The 21,086-nt window shown below is 41.3% G+C and overlaps 1 protein-coding gene across 9 annotated transcripts in view; it reads left to right on the forward strand.

Moving 5' to 3' along the window:
- The first annotated feature begins 1,559 nt into the window (after positions 1-1,559).
- The window catches only part of PKIG (cAMP-dependent protein kinase inhibitor gamma), a 101,034-nt gene continuing 81,507 nt past the window's right edge, over positions 1,560-21,086 (forward strand). For 2 of the 9 annotated variants that reach the window (XM_067708232.1, XM_067708231.1), the window contains exons 1-2: positions 1,561-1,681; positions 6,754-6,830. The gene's annotated coding sequence lies outside the window, so the exon portion shown is untranslated. Of the gene's footprint in view, positions 1,682-3,658; positions 3,739-6,753; positions 6,831-21,086 lie in introns of those variants that run through there. The other 7 variants (XM_067708234.1, XM_067708233.1, XM_067708225.1 and 4 more) reach the window with 6 other exon arrangements.

Raw genomic sequence — 21,086 nt, forward strand, 5'->3', positions numbered from 1 at the left:
GGGAAGATCCCACATGCCGCGGAGCAGCTGGGCCCGTGAGCCATGGCCGTTGAGCCTGCGCGTCCGGAGCCTGTGCTCTGCAACGGGAGAGGCCACAACAGTAAAAGGCCCGCGTACCGCAAAAAAAAAAAAAAAAAAGTAACCATCTGAAGACCTGTTCTGCCAGTTTTTCCTAGAGCACAGAGTGCCTCCTTCCTGATCTCCACCCTGAACTCCTTTCACTGAGTGTTGAAGGTCAGCAGCTGCAGCAACTCATAATTTAATCCTTGTAGAGGCAGGTGGCAAGTGCCAATTTGTAGGTGACACATAACAGTAAACAAAGGATGCTGCAGCCATCAAACCACTACAGACACCCCAGATATCGAGGCCTGAAGGAACTCAGGATGGAGACCAACGGGCTGCCAAACCTCAGCCACTGCAGTCACCCCCAGCTGTGCACCCTGGGGGATTCAGGATGGAGAAAAGCAGGATACTGGCCCTAGATAGTTAAGGTGCATATCAAAGGAATGATTTCAGTGAGGCCAGACTCTTGCATCTTCCCATACACAGAAAAGTGCTAAATTCCTCAACTTGAGATATGTTTTTCTTTAATTAACAGTAATCTTTGTTGCAAAAACTCAAATATATTCTGACTCCTCCCTCGTTTCTTTGGAGCAGTCTCTCAGAGCTGTCTGAGAGGCTGTGTCCAGCCAAATAAAACATAATTCTCAACTTTTAGGTTGTGCTTCTTTTTTTTTTTTCAGTCAACAGCTATATGCATAGCTTGAAGCTAGGTCTATATGGAAACTGTATCTGTATCTACCTCAGTCCCTCTTAATTCTTTCTCTGGTAATCCATTTTACAGATGTACCATAATTAATCTGTTACTGATGGACGTTTAGACTGGTCTCAGCCCTTTTGCTGTTACAAACAATGGAGCAATGAATATTCTTTATGCTCATGTTCCAAGATTATCTGCAGGATTATTCCAGGAAGTATAACTGCTAGTCACGAGTTAAAGTACATTATTTCTCATATTGAAATTAAATCTGGTGATCGAATTCTCACCATGAGCCCAAAGAAACAAGTTTTTTTTTGTTTCTTTTTCTAGTTTTTTTAAAAAAATTCTTTGTCCCACCACCGTTTTGGAAATTAAAGAGGGAGAGGCATGTGCCACCCTTCCCACATCAATTTTCACGTCTTTAAATATTCCCAGTCTAGCAAGCTTCCGCCTGCAGCTCTGTCATCTCCCGGAATACTCTCCATCTCAGCTGACAGAGAAACTGAGGCACAAGCAGGATATGAAGCCCAAGTTCTCCCCCGGCCTGGCTGTCCCCCTTTCCCCCAAAGCTTCCTTCCTTCTCCCGTCCCTCCGGGCCAAGTTTGAGGCTTCCAACCCCACCCAGGTCCCCCTCCGCTCCGGACCCGGACTTCCGCCCGCTTTCCCCTCCTCCGCCCGCTTTCCCCTCCTCCGCCCGTTTTTCCCTCCTCCGCCCGCTTTTCCCTCCTCCGCCCGCTAGGAGGCTGCGGAAGGGGCCGCGAGGCCTTCTGGTCCCTTCCGAGCCGCCGTAGCGCGAGCCGCGGGAGTTCGGCAGCTCCGGTCGCCAAGGCAACGGGCTTCGCTGCGCTCGGCGGGCGCCAGGCAGCCCGGGGGAGGCGCTGCGGGCCAGCGGCCCGGGCTCGGCTGGCGGCGGGACGGCAGGTGAGCAGGGGCAGGGCGGGCAGTCGCGGTCTTAACGCGCGGTTCCCGGCGTCGACTCGTCTCAGCGGGCGAGGGGCTGGGCCGCTGGGGACTCCCGGGAAGGAGACGGGGCCTGACCTTTATCCGCTCCCCCCACCCTTGGCGCCAGGGCTGCGCCCCCTCTTGCCCTTTACCCATCCAGCGCTTTGGTCTGTTTATTATATTTGGGGGCCATTGGCGTGATTCGAAAGTTTTTTTTTTTTAAAGCTCTTCTTATTTGGGGTCGAGGAATAACTCAGAACTGCAGAAAATGTGCATCTGTGCGACTCTTCTGAGGCCAGAAAGGATTAACTTCTTTGTCCATCAGTTTTCCCATCTGCAGAATGGGGGTAATGATAGCACCTATCTTAGAAGCTTATTACAAAGCAAATAATATATTTCAAATCCTTTCAGGTAAGCCTTGGGAGCTTTCGTTGTTACTACTACTACTACAAGGAGGTCCATCATTGAGCATGTGTTGTGTATCAGGGCCTGGGCTAATTGCCAGGGGTAAAAAAGTGAATGAGACATCTTGTCCTCAGGGAACTCCACAGATTTAAGGTATAAATAGGAACTCATTGTGGTTCCAGCTATGATTTTGGACATACAGGGGACTGTGAATGCACAGAGAAGGCAGTTAACCCAGATTTCCGGAGATGAGGTTGGGGAGGATGGTCAAAGAGAGTTTCCAAAAGAAGATGACTTCCAAAATGAGACATGAAGGCTGCCTCTGTATTGGCCGGAAGATGAAGCCGGTGGAGTGCATAGTGTTCTAGGCAGAGAGAACGGCCAGTGCAAGGTCTTGGGGAGAGAGTGCAGGCTTCTTGGGCATCTGCAGGGATTTCATAGCCTGTTTAGAGACAGATTCCGGGAAGTGGAAGTGATCTGGTTCGGTGTGTTTGAGAGATAAGCAGGTGCTCTTCTTATAGAAGAAAGACTTTACTTGTATCTCCTCCTGAGTTTGGACTTTGTCATGGGGGTTAGTGGGGAGCACCAAAGGATTTAAATCAGGTAATGAGTGTGTGTTGCGTGATCAGAGGTATGGTTTTCAAAAGATCAGGATTTTTTTTGTTCTTTCTTGGTCTCATCACTTCTCCAGTCTGTTTTTCATATTGCAGCTCTTCATTTATGGGGATTCAAAAAAATATTAACTGAGCACCTGTTATGTGCCAGGCACTGTGTAAGTAGTAAGGAATCAGGTTCCTGCCCTCATGGCATGTATTCCAGACATTAAAGGTACATTCATGGAGACGAAAGCAGTCCAGTACAACTGGAACTGAATCAGTATTGGAAGAGACCCATCCAGAGAGTTTTTTCTTTTTTCTTTTGAAGGCCCAGGTCATTCAGGGCCACTATCTTGTACACTCTAGGCAGAACCATTCACTTAGAACTACACCAAGAAGAAATGGCGAGAGAAGTGGGAGGAAAACTAGGAGAGTGTAGTAATGAAAGCCCAAGGAAGAGGTCCACTTTGCTGGATGCCGCTGAGATTTCAAGTGAAAGAAGTTAAACGTTAAAATGTGCCTTTTGCATAAGTAAATATAGAGGTCACTGAAGACCCAGTTGAGCAGATTTGGTGAAATGATGGGGGTGGAATCTATAATATCGGCAGGTTCCAAAGGTTCAATGTAATATGTCAGTGGGATGAGGAGAGAGTGGGATGTGAGAAAGTAAAGGCAAAGTGTAGGCAGCTCCAAGAAGTTTGGCTGTGAAGAGAAGCGAGAAGGCTGGAGAGCAATTGGGGAATCAGGTGAAGTCGTTTTAAGCAGGAGAGAGACACAAGCAGATTTAAATGCTGATGGCAAACAGCCAGTAGTGAGGGAGAGACTGAGAAAATACAGGAGATGAAGGGGAAGATCAATGGCACAACTTTCCAGCGAATGTGAGAGTGGATGCGATCCACAGCACAGATCCTTTACAAAGAGTCTGATGACGGCTTTTTTGTTTTGTTTTGTTTAGTTTTGGAGACGTGGAAAGCAAGGTAATTGCTGAAAAGGAGCACACCTGTGTAATGCAACCAGAAGAAATAAGTAAAAGATGTAAGCATGGAGAGAAAGTTCTATTTTCTTTCTCAACAGATAGGAGACATTTATTGAACTAACATTGTGTTAAGCACTCTCCATGCAGTCTCAGTTGAAAACGTGATCTTTACATCAACCCTGGGAGATAGCCTCTAGTGTAATTCCTAGCTGATGGATGAGGAAATGGAGGTAATGCTTAGCCAAGGTCACACAGGATTTGAATCCTGGCCTGCCTGAGCCAGAGCTTTTGCTCTTAATCGCTACCTAAATGATACGATTGTCTGCCTCTGATATGATTATCTGCTGAGAAAATTCAAGAGAATTGAGTTAAAAATAAGCAAGCTACAAGAGAGACAAAAAGCAATAGTAAGAAGATGGAATTGTAGGTGAAATGACAATAGCAACATGAAAAATAAATACCTAGGAATAAACTTTAAAATAAATGTGCCTAGCTAGTCAGATAGAATAAGAGTTGGCTGGAGGTTTGGAGGCATGGGTCAGGATGGGTGCTTGTGTGAAGAGGAGGTATTTTTGCCTTGGGAAAATCGGGGTAGGGATACCAGAAAAAAAGGCATGTAAAGAAACCAGATGTCTGTTATGGACATGATGAGAAAATATGCAAACTTGTTGACTGTGATGTTTTTATAATATTGAAAAACTGAAAGCCGACTGGTTAAATCATGATGCAGTTATATGATGGGTACTATCAGCTGTTAAAAAAGGAGGCGGGAGCCATATATATGAGAAGGATGTTTACATCATATGGTTAGGTGTGAAAAACAGATGACCGTATGTTTCTATTTTTGTTTTTGTTAAGTGTATACATATTTATAGGAAAAATGTCTAGAAAGATGAGTTGTTTAAAACAATTTTTTATTTTTAATTGTGGTCAAATACCCATAAACTTATCATAACCGTTTTTAAGTGTTAAGGATATTCACAGTGTTGTGCAGTCAACCTCCAGAACTTTTTCATCTTGTGGAACTGAAACTTTATACCCATTAAAACAACTCCACGGGGGCTTCCCTGGTAGCGCAGTGGTTGAGAGTCCGCCTGCCGATGCAGGGGACGGGTTCGTGCCCCGGTCCGGGAAGATCCCACATGCCGCGGAGCGGCTGGGCCCGTGAGCCATGGCCGCTGAGCCTGCGCGTCTGGAGCCTGTGCTCCGCAACGGGAGAGGCCACAACAGTGAGAGGCCCGTGTACCACAAAAAAAAAAATCAAACAAAAAAACAACTCCATGTTTCCCCCCTCCCCCTAGCTCCTGGCAACCGCCATTCTACTTTCTGTTTCTATGGATTTGGCCACTCTGGATACTTCATATAAGTGGAATCATACAATATTTGTCTTTTTGCGATTGGCTTTTTCCACTTAACATCATGTCCTCAAGGTTTGTGTACGTTGCAGCATGTGTCAGAATTTCCTTCCTTTTTAAGGCTGGATAACATTCCATGTGTGGATATACACATTTTGTACCTACATTGTATTTATGAACACACTTTGTTTATCCATTCCATAGATGGACATTTGGGTTGCTTTCCCCTTTTGGCTATTTTGAATAATGCTGCTACAAACATGAATGTGCCAGAAAGATAAGTTCTTTATGTCTGTGTCCTGAGATCATGGGGAGACTTTTATTCCTTTCCTTATTGCCTTATTTTTCTTTTTTATGAGCATGAATGGCTTTCATAATTGGAAAAAGCAACCTATTTAGGGAGATGGGGGAGTAAAAGTTAAAAAAAAAGGGCCTGGTCTAGGGCAGTGGCAGCAGGAATGGAATGGAGTGGGCAGATTTGAGAGACATTTCAGGAGAATCAACAGGACTTGACAACTAAGAGGTAAGGGAGAAAGGAGTGGAGGATGAAGCCTTGGGGACCTGTAGGGAGAAGGGGCTTAGACTGGGGGAGGAGGGAGGAAATAAGGCTGGAGAGCCACCTGAGCCTTTTTGTTCAGGAGTTTGGACTCTTTCCTGGAAGCAGAGGGAAACCATTGAAAGGAAGGGAAATGACTTAATCAGATTCGCATTATAGAAAGATCACCCTGGCTCCCGCCAACCCATTCTGCAAGCTGAAGCCAGATAAGGACAGATTTCCCTTTGTGTTACTTAGACTTGAACCTTTGTTAATTTCCTTTTATTTGAGATGAAGCATTAATGCTGGAAGATGCAAATCTATTCTTCTCAAAGCACCTGGAATATTTTAAACAAAGTCCTATTTAGATTACCTTGATTCCTAATTGCATTCAGTTGTATCTTAACACAGTCTCCTGAAAATTACTTTCTACCTTTAGCAGGGGAAATATAACTGGGAAAGTAAACAAGAAATATAAACAGCTCAAGTTAGAGACTTTCAAATTTTTTTTTAAAGATTTTATTTATTTATTTTTGGCTGTGTTGGGTCTTTGGTGCTGTGCGCAGCCTTTCTCTAGTTGCGGCGAGCGGGGGCTAGTCTTCATTGCAGTGCGAGGGCTTCTCATTGCAATGGCTTCTCTTGTTGCAGAGCACAGGCTCTAGGCGCACAAGCTTCAGTAGTTGTGGCACGCGGCTTCAGCACTTGTGGCTCACGGGCTCTAGAGTATAGGCTCAGTAGTTGTGGCGCCCGGGCTTAGTTGCTCCGCGGCATGTGGGATCTTCCCGGACCAGGGCTCGAACCCGTGTCTCCTGCATTGGTAGGTGGATTCTTAACCACTGTGCCACCAGAGAAGCCGCAAGACCTGCAATTGATTGCAATATCTTTGACACTCTCCTTTGGGGAGAAAGGGGCCAGTGAAGTAAACAGTGTCTTATTAAAGGATTACTACAAAACAAAAATTGTTGAGAGTTAAAATGGATTCAGCTTATTACCTATTTCTATTCCCACAAACCTGTAATGTGTCTCTGCTTCCAGAGCGTTTCAGAGAGGGAATTAACTATCGTGCTGATGTTCTTAAGCGTTTTGCAGTTTATGAGAGCTGCATGTCCAAAAGATGTGAACCCATGATCTCATTTCATTCCTCCCAGTAACTCTTCAATAGGGATTATCATTTCTGTTTTCAGATGAGGAAATTGAAGATCAAAGGATTTAAGAAACCTCCCAGCTCCTACATCTAATGAATTCCGGAGTTTGAATCCAGGTTTTCTTATTTTCTTTTTATATTATAGCTTCTTATTATGGAAAGTTTTAAACATATACAAAAGTACAAAGATGGTGTAATACCTTATACCCCAGCTTCAACAGATACCAACATATGGTCAGTTTTATTTGATCTATAGCCCCCACTCCCTCCCCACCTTAGATTATATTAAAGCAAATCCTAGACATCGTATCATTTCATCTATAAATACTTTAATATACATCTAAGAGGTAAGGGTTTTTTTCACCCCCTTTTTCTGCCTATAATCACACCTAAGAAAATGAACATAGTAATTCCTAAATATTACCTAGTATCCGTTTGGTATTCAGTTTCCTCAGTTATCTCATAAATGTCTTTTTACAGTTGGTTTGTTTGAATTGGGATCCAAACAAGGACCACCTGTTACATCTGGGTGATAGTCTCCTAAATCTTTGAATCTATAGCAATTGCGTCTCTTCTTCCCCGCCCCCCCACCCCCGGCCCTTGCCCTTTATTTGTTGAAAAATCAGGTCATTTGTCCTGTACCACTACTCTGGATTTGGCTGGTTAGATCCCTTTAAGGTGTGCCTCCCTTTATTTTTTTGTCCATTGTACTTCATGGGTGGTGCTGTGTATCACATCAGCAGGCAGTAAAGGCTGGCTCTCACCTTATGTGATAGTAAGATTGATCATTGGGTTCAGGTGTTCGTTGGAAGGATCCCTTCATTGTAAGTTTCTCATTAGCCTTTCACAGAATGGTTTTAGCAGCTGTTAATTATCATTGCCAAGATCGATTTCATTGGGGGGGTGGTTGCAAAATGAATACAGGTTTTCCTGATGCCAAGTCATGTGCTCTGTTAAATCCCACTGTCTCCTGATTAAAGGAAACCTTTGCACGACTGTCATGTATTTTCCTCTCTGGTAGGTGGAGAAAATTCCCTCAGTTAATAATTCAGCTTAATATATATTTTTTTAAGAAAACAGCCTGTATGTTCTGTCCAATACTGGTTACTTACAACATTGCTTTTCTGGGTTGGTCTTATGTGCTGGCAAAACCACACTGTGAAGGGCTGCTTGTACCAGTGCTTTTCAAACTGTAGGTTGTTACCTACAGTAGGTTGGGAATTAGTAGGTAGAGGAATTATTTGGGAGAGGAGTTCCAGCATATTTTTTTCTTTTAGTGGGAAAAAAACCCCAGTAGAACAGAAAAAAGATTATATCTCATATATTAAGAATAAGCTTTCTTTTGTAAAACTTTTTTTCAGCCCTTTTTATATATGTGTAAGCCAATGGTATAAAATGTATTCCACATTGTGGGCATGTTCCAGTGTTTAGATGACCATCCTGAGATGTAGCAAATTTCTCAGCCAAGGATTCAATTATGTTCAAATCTACTACTTACAAAATAGTGCAGTACATTGATCCATTTTAGAATGTCGTTTAAAAGATTTTTTGGGTGACCACCAGTTAACCAAAATTACATTACCCCCAATAACCTAATCCTCTACTATTCCAGTTGGATTGAATACATGGAGAAATGTGAACTCTCCAGGGATTTTCATATATAGATACTTTGGATTGTCTGTTGCCCTTGAGGTGGGTTAGATGATTTCAGCCAACACTGACATCATTGAAAGCATGCTGGAGTCTCATCAGTATGAGTTGGTTGGGAAGAGGAGGGAAGTCAGGACTGGGCCTGTGGAGAAACTGACTCAGCCTCTTGGCTGGCTTCTGGGGCATGGGAGTGGGGTGAGGGCAGCCATTCCTCCCAGGCTCACAGTGGTAACAAAAGTAGTCCTAATATTTGTTCCTGCCCTGACTAGGATTGGCTAGGACATGAGTGGGCGGGGTATTTAGTGACACCAGCCACAGAGGCCTAGGAAATGCAGATGTTGCACTGTGTCGTGCAGTTAACATTTTAAAGCAATGGAGACTGGAATCAGAGAGTGTGTGTTGCTCAGAATCAACCAGTAAATGCGGGAGCAAAGTTTCAAGGCTTTACCATATTCTGAATATTGTAATATTCTGAATAAATGTATGGCATTGAGTAAGTTCTTTAATAATAGGACCTACTGCATAGAGTTGTTCTAAGGATTGACTATGTAGTTAAATCACTTAACATAGTGCCTGTTCATGGGAACCCTTCAGTAAATATTAGCTGCTATTATTATTTTTTTCTTCTTTTTTTTTCATTTTTTTCTTCTTTCTTTTTTGATAATGAACTTAATTTATGTATATTTTTAACCTCTCCTTATTGATTAAATGATTAAAACAGTATTAGAAGGATTTTTAAAATACGGGATATAATTGACATATGACATTGTATCAGTTTTAGGTGTGCAACATAATGATTTGATATATGTATGTATTATGAAACGATTAACCACAAGTTTAGTTAACACACATCACCGCACATAGTTACAATTTTTTTTTCTTGTAATGAAAACTTTTAAGATTTACTCTCTTAGCAAATTTCAAATATACAAATACGTTATTTTTACTAGTCACCATGCTATACATTATATCCCCAGGACTTACTAGTCTTATAACTGGAAGTTTGTACCTTTTGATTACCTTCACCCATTTCACCTATCTACCCCTGCCCCCGACCCCTGCCACCTGTCTGTGGCAACTGGCAACCACCAGTCTGTTCTCTGTATCTATGGGTTTGGTTTTCTTTTTGGATTCCACATATAAGTGAGATCATACAGTATTTGTCTTCTGTCTGACTTATTTCACTTAGCATAATGCCCTCAAGATTCATCCATGTTTTTTGTTTTGTTTTTGCTTTATAACAAAGTGAACCGGCTATACATATACATATATCCCCATATCTCCTCCCTCTTGCATCTCCCTCCCACCCTCCCTATCCCACCCCTCTAGGTGGTCACAAAGCACCGAGCTGATGAGCTGATCTCCCTGTGTTATGCAGCTGCTTCCCACTAGCTATCTGTTTTACATTTGGTAGTGTATATATGTCCATGCCACTGTCTCACTTCTTCCCAGCTTACCCTTCCCCCTTCCCGTGTCCTCAAGTCCATTCTCTACATCTGCATCGTTATTCCTGTCCTGCCCCTAGGTTTTTCAGAACCTTTTTTTTTTTTAGATTCCATATATATGTGTTAGCATAAGGTATTTGTTTTTCTCTTTCTGACTGACTTCACTCTGTAATCCATGTTGTTTTAAATGACAGTATTTCCTTTTTATGGCTGCCTAGTATTTCATTGTGTGTGTGTATATGTATACACACACCATATTTTCTTTATCCATTCATCTGTCGATGGACACTTAGGTTGTTTCCATGTCTTGGCTATTGTAAATAATGCTGCCGTGAACATGGGGATGCAGATGATTTTCCAAAATAGAGATTTCATTTCCTTTGGGCAAATACCCAGAAGTGGAATTGCTGGGTCATATGGTAGTTCTGTTTTTAATTTTTTGAGAAACTTCCACGCTGCTTTCCATACCACCAACAGTGCCCAAGTGTTCCCATTTTTCCACGTCCTTGTCAGCACTTGTAATCTGTTGTCTTTTTGAGAAAAGCGGTCTTAACAAGTGTGAGGTGATACCATTGTGGTTTTGATTTGCATTTCCCTGATGATTAGTGATGTTGAGCACCTTTTCAGGTACCTATTGGCCATTTGTATGCCTTCCTTGGAAAAATGTCTATTCAAGTCCTCTGACAGTTTTTTTGAGTCAGATTGTTTGTTTTTCTTTGCATTGCATGAGTTCTTTATATATCTTGGAAATTAACCCCTTATCAGGTATGTGATTTGCAAATATTTTCTCCCATTCTGTAGGTTGCCTTTTCATTTTTTTGATGGTTTCCGTTGCTGTACAGAGCTTTTCAGTTTGATGTAGTCCCACATGTTTATTTTTGCTTTTGTTGCCTTTGTTTTTGGTGTCAGATCCAGTCTTTGCCAAGACTGATATCAAGGAGGTTACCCCTCCTTGTTTTCTTCTAGGAGTTTTATGCTTTCAGGTCTTACGTTCAAGTCTTTAATCCATTTTGAGTTGATTTTTGTATATGGTGTAAGAAGTGGTCAAGGTTTATTCTTCTGCATGCGGCTGCCCAGTTTTCCCAACACTGTTGAAGGCACGATCTTTTTTCTATTGTATATTCTTGACTCCTTTGAATAAAATTAATTGACCATATATGTGTGGGTTTATTTCTGGGCAGTTCAACTCAATTCTCTTCCATTGATCTATGTGTCTATTATTTCTGAAACATATTTGACAGTGTTGATTGGTTTTCTTTTTGGATTCCTGCTACCCCCTGCTCAGTTTCATTTTTCAGCTGCTGCCTTGGCTTCCATATGGACTGGTGGCACACGCCTCTTACTGAAAAAATGATTCTTTTGGTTTGAGACAGCTAATACCTGCCAATATTAGAGAGATTAGCACCTAGTTGAGTGGCTCTGAAGATGGTAGGATTTGGGGGAGATATATAGGCAGATGATACCTTGTAAACAAAGAAACAGAGCAAAATGTTTCTTTTTTGTTTTTAATTTAATTTTTACTTGTATCAGAGTAATTCTATGCTGTAACATTCTCTATTTGGGCATCTCAACTGCCTGGAGAATGAAGGTTTCATATACAAATGTCATTTAAAAATATAACTTCTAAGTTTTCATAAACAATTTATTATGAGGCTGTTTAGTCGAATATGAGGCAGCTGGGGTGATTTATTTAAAAAGTGATTCTCTGTAGCCAGTGTACTTCTAGGACTAGACTGTGTTTCTGTTTGAACTCTTGTACCAAAGCCTAGCATTCTACTGCTTACTGATTGTATTTTGCTGCCTAAGAAAATAAATACTATATATATTATAAGTTAGTTTATCTGAAACATAATACCTGTTTCCTTGTGGGTTGGTTTTTTTTTTTTTGCGGTACGCGGGCCTCTCACTGTTGTGGCCTCTCCCGTTGCGGAGCACAGGCTCTGGACGCGCAGGCTCAGCCGGCCATGGCTCAGGGGCCCAGCCGCTCTGCGGCACGTGGGATCTTCCCGGACCAGGACACGAACCCGTGTCCCCTGCATCGGCAGGCGGACTCTCAACCACTGCGCCACCAGGGAAGCCTTCCTTGTGGTTTTTAAGTTAAAATCTGAGGCATTAGATCTTTTCAATTGAGGTTCTTTTCTTATGGATAATCTATTCAAGCTGAAGGCACTATGACTGAAAGTAACTGAAACTTAATTCAAATGGTATTTCCAGAGAGGCTCCTAAAAATGGTGTAGCTTTCCTATGGCTTCAGAGCCATTGGTCTCTTTCAGCCAGTATTTCGAAAATGCTAGAACTTGTAGGAATGCAGAGTTGTGTAGCGGGAAGAACAAGACCTTGGATTTCAGGCAGATCATGGTGACCTCGGGCAAGGTCTTGTAGTCTTGGTTTCCTTATCTGTGAAATATCTCATGAGGTCCTTTGAGAGTTAACCATTATAAAATGAGACCACTACAAGGGGCTTATTAAATGTGAGTTACCTTCTTTTCTCCCATTCCCAATTCCACAAGCCTACCTGCTATGTGCTTCTACTTACCACCAAAAGGAAACTTGAAAAAGAAGAGTTGGTTATCTAATCTGAATTTGCAACATAAATTAAACATATGTAATTATATTGCTTTCTTGTGTGCATAGGGTTTAACATTCAGTGGTTCTTGATGATCTCTGCTTGTTGTATGTGGTATGTATGTCCATCTTTTCCAAACCAAAAAGTTGGGACTTGTGTTCTGATGAGTATAGTATACTTAGAGGGTCAAGAGAACAGAATATTTTAAAAATAGTGCAGCCTCACGGAAATCATAGATGTGTTCTTATGCGTCCAAAGGAAGCAGTACAAAGGCGTGGTTAGGAGGCATTGGAGTCCTTTGGACATCAGTTCAAATCTTGGCCCTTTCTACTTTCTTCTACAAGTTACTTATCCTTTCTTTCTTAACCTTTCTTTCTTTTTTTTTTTAGTGTTTGAAGAATGTTTTATTTTGCTTGATAACTGTCGAAAAGCCCTTATGTGATTAGCATGTGAATAGGAGGATCATCTTTTTAAAAAAATTTTAACTTTTGTTTTATTGAATGAATTTCTAAAAATTCTATATTGCTTTATAATTTTCAAAAGTTTCACAAACATTATTTTATATAATTTCATAATCCTTTTTCCCCTGCCCCTGTATTGCCTCTCCCCCTTCCCTCTCCCCACTAGTAACCACTAGTTTGTTGTCTGTATCTGTGAGTCTGCTTCTTTTTTTACTTAACCTTTCTTTCTAAGCTTCAGCATTTCCTCACTTGTAAAATGGATGTAATGAGAGTTCCTCACCTCTTGTGAGGATTGCATGAGATAAAGGGCTCAGCACAAGGTCTGGCAGGTAGTAAGTACTTGACATTATCTGCCAACTGTTAGGATTCTTATAAGACCTTTGAAACATGTGCACTTATTCAGTAACCTTCTTTGGAAAAGCCTGTAGACGAACAAAAAGTTCTCCTAAATAACTCAGTATTTGGTAACTTACTGTATAATAACTTCTTTATCAGGCCTGTATGGAAAAGGCACAGAAATATTAAGGACCCAGTGCCCAACTTTGCATGCCCCTTGGGAAGACCTCACTCATTTGCCTTTCTCACAATATTTGAATAACACTTAGCACCTAGTCGATTGCCTCTAAGATGATCTCTCTAGAGTGGGGATATTTTTTGGCTCACATAACTTGTACTTGCCCCAGAAGTAGGACAGAGTTCAGCATTAATGTAATCCACTGTCTCGGGCTGCTTGCCCTGTGAATCTCTTGGTTGAGTCCTCCCTGGGGTGTTGGCTTCATCCTCAGGCCAGCAGCAAAATATGGGCAGCAGTTCTGGGCCCCAGATCCATGTACGGCACCTACCAAAGCAGTAGAAAGATCCTTACTTCCTCTGATCTGCTAAGAATGAGAATTTTCTCAGAACCCCCCACCCCCCATACTCATCCTACAATGTCATTAGCCTGAATTGGGTCATGTGCCCATTCCTGAACCACTTCCTGTCACCAGGGCAACGCCATGCCTTATTGGCTTCGGCCTGGTTCTTAAACAAGTTATTTACGAGGGGGATGAAATTATCTTTAGGCCAATCAGGAACAGAATTGCGTGTCTGTTAGGAAGAAATTTTTTCTGTGACTAGGAGGAATGGACACTGAGTAGACTGGTCAGCTAGGATTTGCTTTGGCTGCTGGTAACAAGGCTTTAAATAAGACGAGTTATTTATTTTTCTTTCAAAAAACATTAAGTCCGAAATAGGCAATCTGTTGCTGGCGTGGCAGTGCCACAGTCTAGCCTTTTCTCTCTTTCTGCTTCACCATCCTTAGCACACGGCTGGCACTCTCATGGTCACCTTGTGGTCACAAGTGGGCTTCTGGCTCTCTAACCAAACAGTCCTTCCTTGAAGCAGGAAGAAGTAGGAGAAGGGAGGGCAAAGGACACCCTTTCAAGTACCAGAAGTCCCAGCCAGCACGTACAGTTTACATCTCATTATCCATTTATATCTGTGAAGGAGGCTAGTGAATGTAGTTTCTTAGCTGGGCACGTCGCTGTTCCCAGCAGCAGAGGAATTCTCTTGCTGTGGAAGAGAGAGAAAATGGTTGTAGGTCTGGCAACGTGCAGTGCCCACCACGCAGCCAACCGTGTCCTCCACACCCTCCATTTGGAGAAACCACAGTTCTGTATGTGTTTACTGTCTTTCTGTTCATGGTTTTTTAATCCAGTAATGAGACATACTTGATATAATGTTTTATAATTCATATTTTCCGTTTAACCACATTGTGATATATATATATATGTATATATATATCACGATGTGCCCAATATAATTGCAACTAGCCACATGTTACTGTTTAAATTTTAGTTAATTAAAGTTAAATTAAAAATCCAGTTTCTCAATCTCAGTAGCCACATGCGACTGGTGATTACTGAATTCAGCAGCCCAGGTATAAAACATTTCCATCATTGCAGAAGTTCTGTTGGACGGCACTGCTCTAGAGCACCAGCGCACTGCAGCTCTCTTCCGTTTGGTTTTAGGGAGTTTTAGTGGTCCGAGTCGCTAACTTAGAACCAGGCTGCCTGGGTTTGAATTCTCAGTCTGCCATTTCCTAGTTGTAAGATCTCGAGCAAGTTACTTAACTTCCCTGTGCCTCAGTTTCCTTATTTGTAAAGTGATGGTCACAGTAGTACTTAGACTGTTATTGCGTAGTAAAGGACTTAATGTACGTACAGTACTTAGAACAGTGGCTGGCACATACTAGACACATTATAAATATTTGCCATGACGATGATGATGAGAATCAACAAGAGTCAGTTGGCTTTGCCCCCAAGCCTGTTTATCCCAGTTTTACTTGTTACTGTAATTACAAAATATTGTGAGGTAAACTAATGAAAAAAAATGAGGACAAAAAAGAAAAAAAAGACATTGCTTTTGTGAAAAATAAGTTGAATGTTTAAAAGACCTGGTAAAAGTGAATGAGTATAAAAAGTTCTTGTCAATTTAGAGATGGAAGAGACCGCTGAAAAGACTGGGAGAAAAAATTCATCAAAATGTAGGATTTTTGCTTTTGGACTACTTCACAAGTGGCTTTCCAGTAAAAACTGGAAATCATTTCCTGTAATGGATGCTACCATTATTAATCCTGATCCCATCAGGGTGAGAGCTTCTATTTTATTTCTTTTTAAATTGTTATGTAGGGATTACTGTGCATCAGTTGAAATGAATGATATCACCAAACGCTGTTGGTGGACATTTATATTATTTCTCAGTGTTTTGTGTTAGAGATGGTGCGCCGTTGAGCTTCTTTACAGCAAAACCTTCTCCAATCAGTATGTTTTAATCTAAGGACTTGGGAGGAATGCTAGCCCCTTTTTACCGAGAGGCCTGGATTTTGGTCTAGAAATCATTATAATCCCATAAAAGAGGGCATGTGGACATTGCAGTCCTAATTTTGCTTTTGGATTTAGCTCCATTTCTTGTTGTGGGCCACTCGCAGATTTTAGATAATGTTTAGTGTTTAATACACCAAAAAGTTTGGACTGTCCTAGAAAAATCAGTGTAACACAATTTGTCCTGATGCGACTTCTTTTTCCAATTCACATAGCACTTTGTTTGAACTTTTCTTTTTATTACATTTATCACAAATAGTCCTCCTTTGTAATTACTTCTGCATTCGTTTTGATTCTGCTACCAAACCCTTAGCTTGTTGAGGACAGCAGTCCTTCATTGGACCTTTACACGTCCTAACATACGGGCCTTCAATTTATGTTCATGGAAAGAGTGAATGAATGTCACTTTCTATTATTACATAGCCATCTTTCATAATATTTCCTTTGAATTCATTGTTAGTAGATAGTGTTCTATCCTCTTCAATAGCTTAGATTCCATGTGAGAGCAAAAAAATGGTAAATGTTTATAAGGTGACTTGAAAACATAAAGGTAGAGAGAATTGTGTAAAGAAACCCCCATCACATGTCATCTAGCTTCAACAATTAACATTTTAGAGCAATTTTTGATTTGAGTAGAGAGAATGTGAAGACTTTGTGGTGCCCATTTTGATTTTGTGGGGAAGGAAGCAGGGCCTGTATGACGGGCAGCGTGGAGAAAGAGGAGGCTGGTGGCCCAGAGACAAACCTGCCTGCCTCCATCACAGGGTTGTTGTGAGGGTTTCATGAGCTGACACATGAACAGTGTCAAGAACAATGCCCAGCACATGGTGAGTGCAACTCAGGTGCTGCCCCTGTCACCGCCATTACTGCCATTGCCATTACTGTCACTGCTGCATAGCTTGAGGGGGCTGCGTTTGGTGGCTGTGGCTCTTAGTAACCTTGGACATCAGACTTTCTGAACTGAAGTTTCTTCATCTGAAAAATAGGAATGCTAATAGCATCCTATCTACCACACAGGGCAGTGGAATCATGCATGTAAATGTGTTCTGGATTAATGAACATTAATCACAATTTTCTGGGGTGGTGTTCTGATCTGGAGGAACTGTGCTCTTTGGAGCTTTTTGGGAGTCAAGCCTGTCCCTTGTATGGATACTTGTTTGAAGACTTCCTGATATTAGTGGGCCCCAGAGTCATTTGTCAGCCTAGCAAATAAACATTATAGTACAATAAGCTTCATTTCCATTTGCAAAATGTTTGTTTCTAAAGCATGAAAACAATTTTGCTTTATATAGCTTGTTCATATTTGCACTGGAAATGAAATACTTATCAACCAAGTTGATAAAGGGATAAAAATAGTTTTCCTAAGGAACGGTTTGCTGGGGATTAATGTTGGAAAAATTTTGTAGCAGAATCTGTTTCACCATCTTTGAAATATAAACAGTATCCTCATTTGTCTATATTTTTCATATAAAACTTTGCTCAACTCTTAATTAAAAATAGCTTTTCCTTTCCCAAAGCCAGAATTCCTCTAAAAAAATCAGTTTTCTTTTCTTTTAAATGAAGACTACGTTTTAAACACTCTGCTCTCTCCTCAGTACTGCAAAGAATTCTAATTATGCAGAACATTCATCCAAACCACACACACACACACACACACACACACACACACACACATACACATATCTGTCTGAGATAAGAATTAGTAGATACTGTGGGAAGAGACATGGAATATCCCTGATGGTTGTAATAAATTTCTGCAGTGTTTGACAGGACAATTAACTGTCGTGTCTCCTGGGTATGAGAGTTATATAAGTCCAGGTCAGAAAGTCAGTGCCCTAAACTTAAATTCTCAGGAAGACCTTCCCTTTTCAAACTACTACTTGCCATTAGGTTTCACTTTTTAAAAGTTTGATTTTTGTTCTTTCAGTTAGTAAAAATTTGGCCTTCTTACCATTTGTAGTTTATAGCGTCTTGAACTTTTATAAACATCTTCATTCAAAGAAACTAACCCCCCATTCTGTACCTCCAAATAACAGAAACAAATAAATACAAAATGCAGTTTTAGCTCAAAAAGAGCAAGATCTTAATTCCACTATTTGGCCCCAATGACATATGATCTCTTAGCTTTATTTCCCATAGCCTGTTCTATTTAAATGTTTTATTACACAGGCTCTTTACTCGATTGTTTTCTCCTGGAATTCCAGTATATTTTGGTGATACTTCTTTTCAAAAGATCCTGCACAAATCACCTCTAGTAGTCATCTAGCCAGTGTTGTATTAGAAGATATGTCACTTCTAATTTAAATTTTAATTTAAATCTAATTGAAACTTCTAGATTGAGAGGGTTGACAGTAAAAACTTAGGATTTTTATAATTGTGGGAATCCTTGACTTCACTGTGATACATGTTTATGTTTCTTTGATTGAAAAAGACGTTAGAAAGGGGTCTAAATGTACTGCTTGGTCCTCCTTTTTAATCATTGAAAAATGGAGTCGGGAACTAGTTTTAACTTCTGAAGGAACTGGGAGATTTTATCCAGTATCTGAAATGTACCTTAGTTCTTTATGTACTGAAACTTTAGGATTGAATTTTTTTCTTTCATTTTTGACATATATTGAGCATCTACTGTGTGCTTAGCATTGTGTTGGGGGTCTTACACATATTAGCTCTTTTAATCTTACAGCAGCACTGGTAGGTAGATAGGACTCAAAATACCCAGTTGCTTAGGCTACAGAGCTTCTTCCTTGATCTCTTCCACTGTCCTGGCCACACCAGGTCCATTTGGTTACATTGCCGTAACAGCAAATCACACACTGCTACGGCTGCAAACTGTGAACTGTGACAGCAGCGGCGGCCTGCTTGCCGGTGTCTCTGATTCCCTTCTTGTCCCACTACAAGAGTTATGGTTGGACACGTAAAACTAATACAGTGTTATATGTCAGTTACATCTCAATAAAACTGGAGGGTGAGGAGCAAGTACAGAGAGAAAGGAGGGTGGAAGTTCAGTGCTCATAATCAAAGACCTTCCATAGAACTCTGTAGTTGTGCTGTCTGATGTGGTAGCTGTTAGCCATAAGTGGCTATTCACCTGAAATGTGGCTGGTCCGACCTGAGATGTATTGTACGTAATGGACTTCAAAGACTTAGGACAAAGATCAAGAATATGTCATTAATGATTTTTATGTTGATTACATGTTGAAATGATGATACTTTAAGAAATGCTGGGTTAAATAAAACAGATTATTGAAGTTATTGAAAAAGTTTCATGTATGTATGTATACATATTATGTAGGTATGTACACAGTAACTACATAGTAGCCAGGGTGATTTTTTTTCAGCTTTTTGAGATAATTGTAGATTCATACGCTGTTGTAAGAAATAATACAGAGAGATCCCATGTACCCTTTACCCAGTTTCCCTTAATAATAGATCTCAGCTCAAATGTCACCTCCTCAGGCAGTCTTCCCTGATCCCTCGAATCTAGCCTGCTGTATCCACTTTCATTCACCTGTCCTATTGCTCTGTTTAATTTTTTTCATAGAATTTGCTTCTGTTTGAAATTATTTTTTTATTTAATTGCCTTTGGTCCAGTAGAAGATGAGCTAAAGAGAGTGGGAACCTTGTCTGTTCTATTCATTGCTTTATCTCCTGTGCCTAGAATAGGACACAAACGTAGTAGGCACTTGATAAATACTTATGGATGAGGAAGCAGAGTTTCAGAGTAATTGAGTAGGTTGTCTGTGGTCACACAGTAGTAAGTAGTAGAACTGTGACTTGAAGCCACGGGAACAAAGGACCTAAAATAGAGTTGAGTTTGTCCTGTTTAGAGAACAGATAGGACCATGATGCTGGAGGATAGGCAATGAGAGGGAGAGTGGTACGGTTTCAGTAGTCAGGGCCCGGGTCACCTCAGGCTTTGCAGACCAAGATAAGTGTGGATCTCATTCTAAGTACAGTGGGAGGTACTGGAAGGTTCTAAGCAAGGGATCCATATGAACAACATGGTCCAGCTTAGCTCACTGGAATTCTGTTCTGGTGCTGGGACCAAAGTCCTGGTCTGCAGCGATGATTTTTTTTCTCCCTTGCTTTACCAGAATGTGTGTGGTCTCTTGGAGACCACAGCAGGAAAAGGACTCTGGTCCTGTCACCTTCAGAGCATCACCCATTAATCACATTAGTCCTCCCAATAGAGAATTCAGGCAGAATGATGGGTTTGCTGGGAGGAAAAAGAAGACACAGCTCATGCTAGGCTTTCGATATGTTCTGGGGGGGTACCAAGTGACACCCAATCAGTACCTCCATGTGCCCTGGCCTCCAAATGCGCAGATATGCAGCTTGGAAGTTTGGGGACCACCCTCTGCTTTGTGTGAGCACGAAAGGTATTGTCAAGTGAAGTGTTTTGTATGGGGCAAAGCCTTTGGATCATGTTTATATCTGAGGCTGCATTAAAAACAAGGGCAGGTTCTTCAGAGAGCAGATGCAGCAGCCTGGGTCGAAGAAAGATTTCATTGTGCATCCACTGCAAGGAGCTGTGAGAAGCCTAAGAAAATAGATAGCAAAGAACGGTGTAGCCCTTGTTCTCAAGGAGTTTAAAGTCTGTTTAGATTTACAAATTGAAAGGTAGTTGACACTTCAAGGCAGTCTTATGCTAAGTGTCTGGAAGAAGGACCTCAGAGGAGGACAGCCAAGTGATGGCTGAGCCTGGCAAAGCTCACAGAGGAGCTGGTGCCTGGCCTTAAATGTACACTGTTTACTGTATGTTTGCAGATATTTACCTTTCAAGTTTTATTCTCCATGTCTATTCATAGCTGTTCAGAGCTAACTGCATAAAGGACCACAGTCCTGAAGGATGAGTAAGAATTAGGAGAGAGGAAGGAGAAAAGGCATTCAGGTGGGCTGGGGAGAGAACAAGGTCAAGAGATGTCGGAAGAAAATGCACTGAGTGTCAGAGGCTAAGTAGTACCTATCTGGCTGGAGCCGATACAGGAATGGGGAGAGAGAGAAAGGATCTGACTGGAAGGAAATTGTGTGAAAATCACTCCTGGTCAAGAATTCCCAACCTTTCTGCTTGTACAAATAATCGGGATGGAGCGATCAGCAGGTGTGTGGGTGGGTGACTGTTCACTGTAGTAATAGCTATAACTTCAGTAGTGCCTGCTCTGTTCCAGGCTCTGGTCTAAGCAGCTTCCATTTAACTTATTTAATCCTTTTTAACACCTCTGTGGGTAGGTACTATTATTATCGTCATGTTACAGATGGGGAAACTGAGGCACGAGAGGGGAAGCTCTAGAATCTGTGCTCCTTGCCTCTATTATGCCTCTCACTTAATGGGGTCTAGACAGATTTCCCCCCAGCTTTTTATTATGAAAAATTTCAAACATACAGAAAAA

The sequence above is a fragment of the Pseudorca crassidens genome, chromosome 15 (assembly GCF_039906515.1).
Source record: "Pseudorca crassidens isolate mPseCra1 chromosome 15, mPseCra1.hap1, whole genome shotgun sequence".
Classification (NCBI taxonomy): domain Eukaryota; kingdom Metazoa; phylum Chordata; class Mammalia; order Artiodactyla; family Delphinidae; genus Pseudorca; species Pseudorca crassidens.